Here is a 14,123-nt window from a genome sequence, read left to right on the forward strand (position 1 = left end):
CGGGCAGCTGAGAGGGCTGCGCCGGGCCTCGCCCCACTTAGGGACAGTGGCAGCGGCGCCACCGTCACGGGGCGTCCGGGCGCCCAATTGGGGCCCCGCACCTTGGATGGGGGGTCCTGGAGCGCCTGCCGAGTGGCGCTCCTCGCGCACGATCCTGAGCCCGCGTCCCGGACGCTCACGCTATGCCCTCCCTCCCATCTCCTTCTTCCTTGTCTGCTTTCCCAGAAGCGCCCACCCTGCGGCCCCTTCGCCTCCACTCGCCTGCCTCTAAGGTCCCGGCGCTCCGCTGCTCTGGAGCTTCATGCACCAGGCGGCGTGGCAGCCTCCTGGGATCGCGCGCTCTGTCAGTTTTCCCCGCGGCTCAAGTTCGCCGGCGGTCCCGAACCCAGGTCCCTAGCACCACGGCCCCAGGATCTACCTGTGTCAGGGACTTAAAACCCCACTCTCCGCTGCGCCGGGGCCGCGCTCCACGCGCTTACACATCCCAGGGACCACATGCGCTCTGTCTCCTGCCTTTCCTTGGAAGTCCAAGTGCACGGCTGCCTCTGGGCCCCTCGCCCTCCCGCCCCGGCCAAATACTGCATCCTTAGGGCCCTCCACACGCTGCTGCCCTGCAGCCCCACGCTGCAAACAAGCTTTCACATCCTGGGTGTGACATGTCGCACGCCTTTTCTCCATATCCTAGAACAATGTTGTCCTTGGGTCCTTCCTGCCACCGCCGCCCAGGGGCTGCCAGCATCTTGCTGTGCCAACTTCCTAGGGCCAGTACTACCGTGCCAGGTGCTGTTCCCTCCAGTCCGGCTGGGCCAGGGCCCAGAGCCCGCCCAGGCCAGCAGACCCGCATTTCCTCTTCCACTCCCTTGGCCGGGGCAGGGCATTTGGCCCAGGTCCTGGGGTCCTGGGGTCTTGTGCCAGAGTGGGTAGGATGCTGCACAGATGCTGGAAGTTGCTATGGAGTAATCTGTCGGGGAGGAGAGGGTGCCGCTGGCAGGGAAGGCCTCTTAGGGCCTTGCACTCTCTTCCTCTTTTCCTTTCTGCCTCTACTTTTCCCATCATCAGAGAACTAAGAAAGGACACGAAGAAATCCTGGGGCTGACCAGCCTTCTGCTTAAGAGTGGGGCATGGGTTGGGGAGTTGTGGGTGCTCATCAAGTGGGTTAGGGTTAACCCTAAGAAATGAGCCCAGGGCACAGTAGCTTGTGCGGCAGTCCCAGCCTCTTAGGAGGCTGAGGTGGGAGGAGCATAGGAGTTCCACGTTATATTGCGCTTTGATGGCACCACTGCACGCCAGCCTGGGTGACTGAGCCAGATCTGGCCCCTAAAACAACAAGAACAATAAAAACACTAGCTTACTGGTGACGTGGACGCCAGGACAGACAGGATCTGCCCAAGGACCTGTTTCCAAGAGCTCACCTTCTGCTGGAGGCTTGGCAGAACCCGCAAACTGCTGAAATACATGAATGCAGAAAGAAGCCAGAGACGCTACTTTAGATAGAATAATGGCAGAGGGCGCCTGTGGAGGTGATGGTTACATGGAGCCCTGGGCCAGAAGGAGACCATCTCGCAAGATGGGAAGAGAGCTTTCTAGGTGGACAGACCATCAAAGGCACTGGCTTCAAGCAGGAGAGAGGGAGGCATGACTGAGAAACAGCAAGGAGACCATCCAACAGTGTAGAGGAGGGACCCAGGCGGGGTAGGGTGGGCTTTTGGGGTCAGAGGGTCCCTGGATTACATATTGAGAAACACTGCCTTTTTTTTTTCTTTTTTGAGGCAGAGTTTCGCTGGTTGTCCAGGCTGGAGTGCAATGGCGCAATCTCGGCTCACGGCAACTTCTGCCTCCCAAGTTCAAATAATTCTCCTGCCTCAGCCTTCCAAGTACCTGGGATTACACACCTACGCCACCACACCCGGCTAATTTGGTATTTTTAGCAGAGATGGGGTTTCTTCATGTTGGTCAGGCTGGTCTCGAACTCCTGACCTCCCACCTACCTCAGCCTCCCAAAGTGCTGGGATTACAGGCGTGAGCCACAATGCCTGGCCTGAGAAACACTGCTCTTGTGGTGGATCAGGCTTCTGCCTTCCTCTCCCATCTGAAAATTGTTTTTGTTGTTGTTTTTTGAGACAGAGTCTTGCTTTGTATTCCTGATTGGAGGGCGGTGGCACAATCTCAGCTCACTGCGGCATCCGTCCCCCTGGGTTCAAGTGATCCTTCTGTCTCAGCCTCCTGAGTAGCTGAGACTACAGGTGTGCGCCACCATGCCCAACTAATTTTTGTATTTTTAGTAGAGACGGGGTTTCACCATGTTGGCCAGACTGGTTTCAAAGTCTGGACCTCAGGTTATCCACCAGCCTCAGCCTCCCAAAATGCTGGAATTACAGGTGTGAGCCTCTGCACCCAGCCAGAAAATTGCTGTTTCTATCTTGTTTTTGAGATAGGGCCTGGCTCTGTCACCTGCTGGAGTGGAGTGGTGCAATCATAGCTCACTGCAACTGCTAACTCCTGGGCTCAAGGGATCCTCCTGCCTCAGAATTCCAAGTAGCTGGGACTATCACACACCAGCATGCATCACTAACTTAAAAAATGTTTTCTGCAGAGACAGGCTGGTCTAGAACTCCTAGGCTCAAGCCATTCACCCACTGCGCCCTCCCAAAGTGCTGGGATTACAGATGTGAACCACTGTGCCTGGCCCTGTTTCTATCTTTTTTTTTTTTGAGGTGGAAACTAGCTCTGTTGCCCAGGCTGGAGTGCAGTGGCATGATCTCAGCTCACTGCAACCTCCGCCTCCCGGGTTCAAGTGATTCTCCTGCCTCAGCCTCCCAAGTAGCTGAGACTACAGGCATGTGCCACTATACCCAGCTAATTTTGTGTATTTTTAGTAGAGACAGGGTTTTATCATGTTAGCCAGGATGGTCTCGATCTCCTGACCTCATGATCCACCCTCCTCGGCCTCCCAAAGTGCTGGAATTACAGATGTGAGCCACTGTGCCTGGCCCCGTTTTTATCTTTTTTACTTGCATATATTATCTCTGCCCCCACGGGGAAACCAGCTCAATCAGGGCGAGGACTGTGTGCTATCTCTTCCCACCCCAGCAGCTTCCACTCTGCTAGGCACATACAGAGCAGGCTTCTTAAATAATTCCTGGGGGAACTCAGGACAGTTTTCTGGAACAGATGTGACTGCCTCAGAGAGTGAGACTCCTCGCTGATGGTCACAGGATGAGGATGCAGCTCAGGGGTACTCAGACTCTACTGTGCACCTGAATCCCCCTGAGGGCTTTTAAAAACCCAGACAGCTGCACCGACCCCAGAGCAGCTGATTCAGTGGGTCTGACGCAGGGTCCTTCTGAGGAGCTCCCTGCTGATGCTAATGCATCAGGTTTGGGGATCCCACTTTGAGAACCACTGATATTGATGGTGTGAACCCCTATCCAGCTCAGTCTGGCTTCCGAGCCCTCATGAGGTCTTGGGAGAGACTCAAGCCAGCTTCTCCTTATGTAGGATCCATGGGACCTAATGACCACCTCTAGAGACAGGGTTGGGCTTAATAGAACACTGTGCACCTGAGTCAGATTTCACAGTGACCTGCAGACAGAAGGCCCGGTACACTGTGTGGACAATGCCCCCCGCCCAGTCCTGCCTTACCCGAAACATACAGACTCACTCACTGTACCCAGGAGTTAAATTACTCCCTGATCTTATCCCTGACTGTGCTAAACAATGTCCAATAAAATTCTTTTAAGTCCTTTTAAGGAATTCCCTCTTTGCAGTTCCTCCCTCCCTTAGAGCCTTCCAGATTTTTCACTCTTCTCCTATCTTCATTTTCCTCTTGCAAAGCATCCTTCCCCAAGCTGTTGTGTGGAAAGAGATGTTGATGATGCCCGTGGAAGCTTCCTGAGAAGATGGGAACCGTCAATGCTTGCTGGGCACCTAGAACGTGCCAGGTGGTTGCTGGGTGATTTGAAGACATCATAGGCACCCCTGGGCCAGGAGGTGGGCTCTGGCACACAGACCCGTTTTATTTGTCCCTACTGAGTTAAATTTTTTAAAAATTAATTTAAAATTAGTTGCTGACCTTTAAAAACTGGGAGATTGCACATACAATTTTTTCTTTTGAAACACTGGGAGATCTGGCCAACATCCTTTACCCACGCAGTGTGCTGGTGCTGGGCAGGGGCTTCTGCCCATCCCTGTGGCATGCCCTTCTACCCACATTGTGCCATCTCGGTCACCGCCAGGGCCCTGGAAGAAAGAGTGAGTGATCTTGGCAGGATTTTTAGGGTTGTGCGGCAAATGGCAGAGCCAGATCCGAACCCAGGCCTGCTGGACTCAAAAGCCCGAGCTTGTTGCTGGAATACAAACTACTGTTAATTTGTTGGGCAGGAGGAGAATGTGACATCGCTGGCCCCGAGGAAATACCTTAAAAGGGAGTTACTGTCAGCAGTTTAAGAATATGCCTTCCTTCCCATTCATAACCAGCTGTCAGGAAGCCATAAAGTTCTGGCCTGTTTCTGCCGGGCAGGAAAAGTTACCCAGAGCTGTCCAATTTTTTTTTTTAAACTAATCTCCTTGAGATGAAAAGGCTTGTATTTGACTATAGCTGGGAGGAATTTGTTGAGAGTGGTGGGTGGGATGGGGTTTTCTTGGTTTGGAGTTAGCTCTTCTGACAGGGGATCCCCCTGGGTGTCTGTGGGGTGCAGGCTGGCCTTTGAGTCAAGTCAGGGTGGGGTTGGGATGGGGATTCTCCTGCTGTCTCTCCACAGTCACTCTGCTCCACGAACTTCTCCTTTCTGTTCCTCTAATATCCCAAGTCACCCTCCCACAGACTTCCATACAGCTGGTTCCTACAGGGCTCAGCCCATTGTCACCTTGAGATCCCTGGTCTAGGCCAGGATTAGGTTGCAGTAGGTGAGGGCATGCCAGAGCGTGACTTTACTGAAGTCTTTCTTTTAAAATGTGATATTTTGCTTCTTGGGGATGTCTCGGCATTCATTTTGATTTTTAAAAATATTGTTTCAAAATGTTGTTTATCTTGATGACTGAGTTCTTGGGCACCCCTTACTTTTTTCTTTTTTTTGAGATGGAGTTTCGCTCTGTTGCCTAGGTTGGAATGCAGTGGCACGATCTTGGCTCACTGCAACCTCCGCCTCCCGATTCAAGCAATTCTTCTGCTTCAGCGTCCTGAGTAGCTGGGATTACAGGTGCCCTGCCACCGAACCCAGCTAATTTTGTATTTTTAGTAAAGACAGGGTTTGACCATGTTGGCCAGGCTGGTCTTGAACTCCTGACCTCAGGTGATCTGCTCACTTCAGCCTCCCAAAGTGCTGGGATTGCAGGTGTGAGCCACCACACCTGGCTCTCTGTTACATTTTGCACGCTGGCTGCCTCGTTCCAGTTCCAGCCCTGCTCCTAGTCCAGGGTTATTTGGAAAGAGCCCTGGGCTGAGAGTCAGGAGACCTGGGTTCTGGTGCAGCCTGCGCTGCTAGACTAGCGTGTGGTTGGACACAATCCCCCTGCACCCTGAGCCACAGCTGTACCATCCATCCAGGGAAAGGGTTACACCTGACTCTAGTTCCAGAATGATCTAAGACGTCTGCTAGAACTCTGAGCGGTGGTACATGATGTCTGTCTCCTGGGGGCTTTGGAGCCAATTGAGGCCTTGCTGACCCTGGCCATTATGGGGTGTCAATCACTGTTTCCTTCTTGGCTCTATACTTGGGGTGTTCCTCTGTGCAAGCACAAAATCTTCTCAGCAGCTGTGCAATGAGCGTCAGTGCCTTCATGCCTTTTTCCTGTCCTGGAGGAAATTTCTGCTTTGGGAATGTGCTTCTGTGCCCTATTCTTTGCTGTTCTGCTTTTTTGTTTTGGTTTCATTCCCTGGATCATTGGATAAACATTGTTTAAGGACCTTCTATATGCCAAGCACTGAGCAAGCACTTGGGATGCAAATGACATATTTGCAGCCCCGGAGGAGCTCACCCTCCACGGCGGGAGACTGCCCACGAGCAGATCCAGTGCCGAGAGGAGCCTGCAGGGGTGGAGGACTTCCCAGGAGGATGAGGCCACTTCCAGGGAACTGGGCGCCGGCTTTTCTCCTGGGAGGAAGCCTGCGACCTCGGTGCTGTCTCCAGATGCCACCAGCCCTGAGCAGTGTACAGCGCCTTCCTAATAGAATCCTCCTCAAGAGAGTGCTGCAGTGTCACATTTTGGATCCACACTCAAACGGACGAGGCTCCGAGTTAAAACTTCCAGTTCTCTCTAACCCCATCTCTGTCGATCTCTCCTCTCAGTTGTGGTTTGCCCCTCAGATTTTCCTCATCCTGACAACCCTTAAAGCCCATTTCCAAGCCCACCTCCTGCATTCAGCTTTCCTCCACTGCTCGAGCCCCCAGGGGCCTCTTCCCCCACCCTTCTCCTAGGCCTTTATCAGCCAATCTCCTTGGCACTTAATTAAGATCTGTCTAGAGTTCCTTGGTGCCTCAGCCCAGCCACGAGATTCTGGTTCCTACAGGGAGAGGGCACTGCCTGATAGCTGGGAATAGCTGGAGAGCTCATTCCCCTCTACTCAGAGGGTGCAAACTGATGTATCTTTCCAGAACTTCCATGTTTCAAAAATAATGAAGTATGTGCCAATATTGGAAAATTAGGAGATTTTCACATATAAATCCAGATTTCTGGCTTCCTTTGAAAACTTAGAAGATGTGCCAATTCTGACCTGGCAAAAATTGGCTAGAGCTGGTAGCCACATTTTCCTTTAACCGGGGCATGGGTTCTCCGGTTTATCATAATCCTCACCAGTCCTTCATGTCTAGAACCCTTTACCTGTCTACCTGTCTGGTCCCTGTAGGCGTCTGAGATTTTAAGTCCTGCATTCATCTTTTCTTTCTTAAGAAGAGAGACAGCTCATCAGAGCACTGTGCACTGGGAAATGCTTAGATGGCTCAAAGGGAGGGTGGGCGTGGGAAAGCGAGTTGTGAGTACCCAAGATTGTTGGGTGGTTGGGGGTAGGGAGGAGTCAGGCAGGAGGGTGCTTACTGTGCTGGTAGATGCTGGATTTTGTTATCGTTGCCATCTTTCCTCTCCCAGATGAGGGAGGGATCGCTGTGTTGTCCCATCTCTCAGGATTGTAATAAGTCTCCCTCCTGCTCAGAGTATACTTAGTATCAATGAACTCAGATGAGTGTTTGGACCTAGCTGATGTGATGTGGGTTATGTGTGCAGGTAGAGATCTATTTCATGTGAGTACAAAACAATACAGTCATAAAAACTGAAAGGAATCTAACTTCTTGAGAGCATGTGCTATGGGTCCAATACTGTTCTAAGGTTGTCACCTTTCATTCTTATGATAAACCCGAACAGGGGGTAACACGGTTTTCCCTGTTTCTGGGATGGGGGAAGTGAGACATGGGTGAATGACTTGCTCGGGGACACACAGCCAGAACACAAGAAGCTGTGATGGCAGTACATGCAGAAAGACCCTGAAGCTGGGTTTTACAGCAGGATCTGAGGTGCTGGTAGATGCTGGGTTTAACAGCAGGATCTGAGGTCCTGGTAGATGCTGGGTTTAACAGCAGGATCTGAGGTCCTGGTAGATGCTGGGTTTTACAGCAGGATCTGAGGTCCTGGTAGAGGCTGCGTTTTACAGCAGGATCTGAGGTGCTGGTAGATGCTGGGTTTTACAGCAGGATCTGAGGTCCTGGTAGAGGCTGCGTTTTACAACAGGATCTGAAGTGCTGGTAGATGCTGGATTTTGTTATCGTTGCCATCTTTCCTCTCCCAGATGAGGGAGGGATTGCTGTGTTGTCCCATCTCTCAGGATTGTAATAAGTCTCCCTCCTGCTCAGAGTCTGTCAGGCTTGAGGCTTCTTCCTTAGCAGGGGGGTGAAGTTAAGTAGCCCCTCAGGTCCATTACTCTAGGCTGTTTGATCTGGACACACACACAAGTACAAGGCTTTCAAGAGAGGAGGGCAGGGTGGGGGTGGGGAAGACAGGAGGCAGTGGTCCTGCCAGGTGGGACAAGTCCCCTCAGACAGCCCCTGGATCCCAGAAGCACAGGGCCCACCAGCCAGGCCCTCCAGGATGAGCTCATTCCCCGCATCCCTGGATCTGAGGTCAGCGTCCCATTGTACCATTCTAGCGTCCGCCTTGCTGCAGTGGAAGATTTTTTGTCCCCTTGCTGTTACTTTGCATTGCTTCTGGGCTGCATTCCCTCTTATTTCATTTTCATCTGAGATCCTGAGTTCACCCTCCCCAGCAGCTGACGGGACCATTTATTTCCGAGGCTGCAGCCAGTCGCAGGGCTGCCGATAGCTGAGTGGAATACTCTGGTATTTTGCCACCCTGTTTTGTTCCTGCAGACGGGAAGGGAGACGGGAGAACATCTTCATTTTGCAGCAGCAAGGCTGTCAGAGCCTCGGAGCCTCAGCGCCTCAGCTGTCATCCCCTGTAGCCTGAGATGCATTGTGTTTTGTCCAGAACACTGCCTGGGTGGACTTGGTCCCTTGGCCATTTGTCCTTTTAGCCTTGAAACCTTGAGAGAGCGTGGTCTGTGCTGTGCATTTGTCCTGTCAAATGCCCTTGGATCATCATAGCTGCAACAGCCCCTAGAGGTTGTTTTGTCGGAAGTTCTCCATGTTCAGAGAGGGTGAGGAACTTGTGGGGGTTGTACAGCAAGTGATTGGCAGAGGCAGGACTGACAGGTTCCTGGGTCCTAGGCCCATCCCTTTTACATTATATCAGGCTGCCTCTTTAGAATCTCAGAAGGCCAAGCCCCAGGGGACCCTCCCTATGCCTCAACTTCCTGGAACGTTCTTCCTCTAGTTCTTTTCAGGGTTTGTCCTTTCCCTCCTTTGGGCCTCAGCTCAAGTGTTCTTTCCTCAGGGGACATGTGGACAAGTGCAGTCTTATCCTTAGAAAAATTCTTATGGGTGAAAATCATATGTCGGCTGGGCACAGTGGCTCATGCCTGCAATCCCCAAGGTGGGAGAATAGTTTGAGCTCGGGGGTTTGCGAGCAGCCTGGGCAATATAGTGAGAGCTCGTTTATACTAAAAATAAAAAAAATAGCCAGGCATGGTGCTGCACATCTGTGGTCTCAGCTACTCAGGAGGCTGAGGCAGGAAGATCACTTGAGCCTGGGAGTTCGAGGCCACAGTGAGCCATGACTGGGCCACTGGACTCCAGCCTGGGTGACAGAGTGAAACCCTGTCTCCCCCCACCCCCCCCTAAAAAAAAGAAAAAGAAAAATTACATGTTTTCAATCACAGGGTTGTGCTACCTGCTTGTACTAGAGTCTTCTGTCTCTAAACTCTGTGAGGACAAAGCCCATTGCTATCTGAATATGTATCTGTGAAACACAGCACTGTGTTTCATAGCCGGCCTGTTCCTAGTACAGATGAATGTGTATTGAATGAATGGACAGGTGGAGGAATGAGTCTCTTTTGGATTGATAGTTGTTGGGAGATAATCCCCCACGGGTATCTTGTGTTTCTGCATGTCTTGCAAGCAAAGGTCCTGACTGCCTTTGTTCCAGATTACATTTTAGAGAATGTTCACATAGTGTACGGCCTTGAAAGATAGAGGTGGTGTCTTTTTTCAGAGCAAAGAGCAGGCATGTTTACTATCTGTTATAAAAGATTTGGATTTCTTAATATAATTCAGCCTTAAAAAGAAAGGAAATTCTGGCACATACTACCACGTGGATGAAAATTGAGGTCATTATGCTGAGTGACATGAGCCAGACACAAAAAGACAAATGCTGTGTGATTCCACTTGCATGAGTACCTAGAGTATTCAAATTCATGGACACAGAAGAGTGGTTGCCAGGGGTTCAGGGAGGGGAAAATGGGGAGTTATTTAGTGGGTAGAGAGTTTCTGTTATGCAAGATGAGAATGTTCTGGAGATCTGTTACATAACAAAGTGAATACTTAAGACTACCGAACTGTCCACTTAGGAATGGTTAAGATGGTAATTTTATGTTGTTGTTGTTTTTTTTTGCTATAGACACAAATGAAGTTTTGGTTTCCTAAGCTCATGCTTCCTCTCCTATAATGCAGCTCTCTGCACGTCTTTGTACTACCCTGTGAGAACTGGGGCTTGAGGAAGTGATGCAAGGGGCAGTAATCTGGCTACTGCGATTGCTGTGAGTAATCAGCTGTCCTCTGTCTTTGACCCAGGATCTTGCCTCTTCTGCCAGCATCCATGAAACTTGCTAACTTGCAAGTAGGTTAAATCTCAGACGCTTCCACAGTTGACAATAGTGATATCTGGACGTTTTCCTTGCAGCGCTTTTGCCAACTGTAGGTAAACACTTATCTTTAAGTATCTTTAAATACTTGAATACTTGTGTGCTTCACTAATTTTTTTGAGACAGAGTCTCATTCTGTCGCCCAGGCTAGAACATAGTGGAGTAATCTCAGCTTGCTGCAAACTTCGCCTCCCGGGTTCAAGCAATTCTCCCTGCCTCAGGCTCTTGAGTGGCTGGATTACAGGTGCCCACTACCATGCCCAGCTAACTTTTGTATTTTTAGTAGAGACGGGGTTTCACCGTGTTGGTCAGGCTCATCTTGACTCCTGACCTCAGGTGATCTGCCTGCCTCGGCCTCCCAGAGTGCTGGGATTACAGACGTGAGCCACTGCTCCCAGCCCACCCTAAGCTTTCTTGTTTGCAGTTTTATTTCCAGTGCCTGGCACATAGAAAATGCTCAATAAATCTTTGTAGAATGAATGACTGGGTAGATGGGTGGATGGATGAATGACTGCTTGTTGCCTTGATCCCACCATCGCTTCCTCAAGAAGAGAACTTCTGGAACAGATGGTCTGGCTTGTCGTCACAGCTATTTGGAAGCAAGCTCCTGAGGAGTCATCTCTATTCTGTGCCAGGCTGGCTCTAGTCTTCCTCACCACCCCCTCCCCCATGCTTCTCCTACACAAATGCTGCTGAGAGCACTTCAAGGGGGAGGAAAGTCCCGCTTCTCTCTATCTGCCAGCTGTTTCCTTGTGATGGTCAAGGGTTACTCTAGTCATCTTACAGAAGAGGATGCGGAGGCTCATATCAGTCAAGGCTTCACATAACAGGCCTGGGTTTGGCTACTGGCCGTCTGGTCTCAGATGGGTCCAGGTTCTGGGGCTTCTGCCCCATATGCTACCAGCAGCCGCCCGGACACCAGGAGATGGAAGTTAGAAGGATCTCAGGCTGTTGACAAGAGGGTTGGTCCACAGTGGTTCGGTTCAGTGAGCTCAACCCAGTTCTGGTTTTAGGTGAGCACTGTCCTGCTGGGTGATCCTTGAACCTCTGAGCAGCTGCCTATAGAAGGCCCTTGCCTGGCTCTGAACAGCTCAGGGGGGTGGGTAATTGGCAGTGAGTGGTCTCTGCCAGGGCTTGGCTTCTGGGGCTCTGTTGATGCTGACTCAGATCCCATTACTTTTTCCCTTCAAGTCTGGTCCTCTTCTAGCTGAGTCTCTCCCAGTGCCCTGGGAATGGGGGTCTCCGGCAATTTCTATGTTCTCTTTTCATATCCTCATATGACATAAACTTAATGCCTTGCTCCCCTTGGGGCCTTCCCTGTTTGTTTTCAAGAGCTGCCTTTTGAAGTGAGAAAAAGATAAAAAAAGAACCTAATCAATTTCTCCTTTCATTTCTGCTGAAACAATTTTAATTCTCTTGTACACAATGTGGATCTCTCTGACTTACCAGGAAAGAGTGATACAGGAAGGCCAGGGACAGATGACAATGAAAGCACAAAGCCTCACATGTCAAGGCAGCTCGTTGTGGGATTTAGAAATCGGGGCATAGGCAGGGGGCAGAATTTGGGCTCCCAGGCTAATGCTTTCCTCAGCGTGTCAAGTTACATCCTTAGTCTGTTCAGTGAATATTTATTCAGCACCTATTGTGTGCCAAACGCTTTCTTGACTCGTGAGCCCTGACTGCTTAAAGGATACACTTTATTCTTAGTGGTAACACCCGTAGCTCTTGTGTTTCCTTTCATGTGGACTGTAATAAATAATCTTTTGGAGAAAAGATTAGTAATAGTAGTCATTTGTACATTCGTTGGTCTACTCATGTATTCATCTGAAAACAAACATTACCTGAGCACCTACTATGTGCCACCCTTTCTTCTTGGGGCTATGACTTCGACCATGACAGGTAGAGTCTCTGCTCTCATACACCATAGTATTTGTGTGTGAGAGAGCCAAGGAACAAGAGAACAAGTGTACATGTAATGACAGACAGTGATACACAGTGAAGTGGGTGAGGGTTAGAGAGTGACAGGGGCAGCTGTTTAGTGCTCGTGGGAAAATGATGCCCTGGCAAAGTACACTCAACTCACTCAATGGTTACTTCTTTATTTTATTTGTTTATGTAGTTTTTGAGAGGCAGTTTCGCTCTGTTGCCAGGCTGGAGTGCAATGGCGTGATCTCAGCTCACTGCAACCTCCGCCTCCCCGGTTCCAGTGATTTTCCTGCCTCAGCCTCCAGAGTAGCTGGGACTACAAGTGCGTGCCACCATGCCTGGCTAATTTTTGTATTTTTAGTAGAGACAAGTTTTCACCGCATTGGCTAGGATGGTCTTGCACTCCTGACCTCGTGATCCACCCGCCTCGGCCTCCCAAACGGCTGGGATTATAGGTGTGAGCCACCGCGCCTGACCTCATGGTTACTTCTTGAAGGACGTAGAGCTGAGTCATGGATCTTTTCTCTATGCAGCATGTCCTTCGTGTTCTTTTCACTAGTCAGGGATTTGCTGTGCTGAGCCATCCTCATCTCACCCCGTTCCCGTTGGCTCCTGCCCCATCCGCATTCCTGGGAGTCTAGTCCACCCCGGGGGCCTTCCATTCACCCATGCCCTGGGCTACCCCTTGCTGCTGCTTCCAAGGTACCAGGCTCCCTCTCAGATCAGGGCTTCACACTTGCCATTTCCTCTATCTGGAAAATTCTTCCCCAAGATACCTGCATGGCTCTGTCATTCACTTATTTGTGGGTGTTTGCTCAAATGTTGCCTTTGTGGAAAAGTCATTCCTGGTCACCCTATTTAAAACCTCGACAACCCCACCGCTGCTCCTAGACTTCTGCATCCTCCATCCTCGTTTTCTTTGTCTCCTTGGCTTTTTATTGTCATTTGCTGTAGTGAATATTTTAATCAGTGGTCACTAACCTTAGTCGGAAGGGATGAGAAGATCTCCAAGGGCAGGTATCTGGGGGAGAGCACTGAGAGACAGAGCTATCTTGAGAGGACCAATGGCCTTCAGTTGAGGGCCCCAGGCAGCTGATGCAACCCCATTCTCCTCCGTCTCTCTGATCTTGCTGAGCCTCCCCATTGGCCAAGCCCCGTGAAGAGATGAGTCATGCACAAGTCAGCCTCCAAGGGCACAGAGAAGGATGGAGAAAGGGATACGAAGGGGAAAGCCTCCAGATGGTATTCTCTGGAGGCCTACGGATTTATTAAAGAGTTTTGTGCAGTCGTGCAAGGATGACCCACTGCGCTGGACTTCGATCACTCCGCCAGCATTTCCACAAGCATGTACAAGGCCTGACTGAATTTCAGCTCTGCTGCTTTCCAGCTGTATGACTTTGGACAAGTCACCGTGCCCTCTGAGCCCAGATACTCATCTGTTCCGTGAAGCTAAAAAATCCCTGCTCTGCCTCCCTCTCCAGATGGTTGTGAAGAGTCGGTGAGGTTCAGGATATAGAAGTGCTGTGTAAACAGCTGAGTCTTGGACAAAATTGGTTTTTTTAATCAGCTGCCAGTTCCCATTTCCATTGTTGATTTAGAAATTCCAAGTCTAGATGCAAAATAGTTTACTGGTCTCCATGAGGACCTGGGGATGAAAGATGTTTTCAGCCCAACCCATCCACTTAAATTGGTCCTCGATGGAAAAATCCAGAAACTCCTTTAAGATCCCAGGTGTGGGTAGCAGTTCTGCTCCCCATCCATATGTAAGACACCCAGTGTCTGCTGGGGGGGCTGTTGAGGAGATCTCAATTCTAGCTTATTAAATGCTTCAAGTGGCGATTGGTTCTCCTTCCTCCTCCCTTCCTTACTCCAGCCAAAGGGAGTACCTCTCCTGGGGCGAGGGAGGACAGATAGGTGGGTGGTGGGCAGGGCCGAGTGCTTCCTGAGAAGCTGT

Source organism: Callithrix jacchus, chromosome 5 (assembly GCF_049354715.1).
Source record: "Callithrix jacchus isolate 240 chromosome 5, calJac240_pri, whole genome shotgun sequence".
Classification (NCBI taxonomy): Eukaryota; Metazoa; Chordata; class Mammalia; order Primates; family Cebidae; genus Callithrix; species Callithrix jacchus.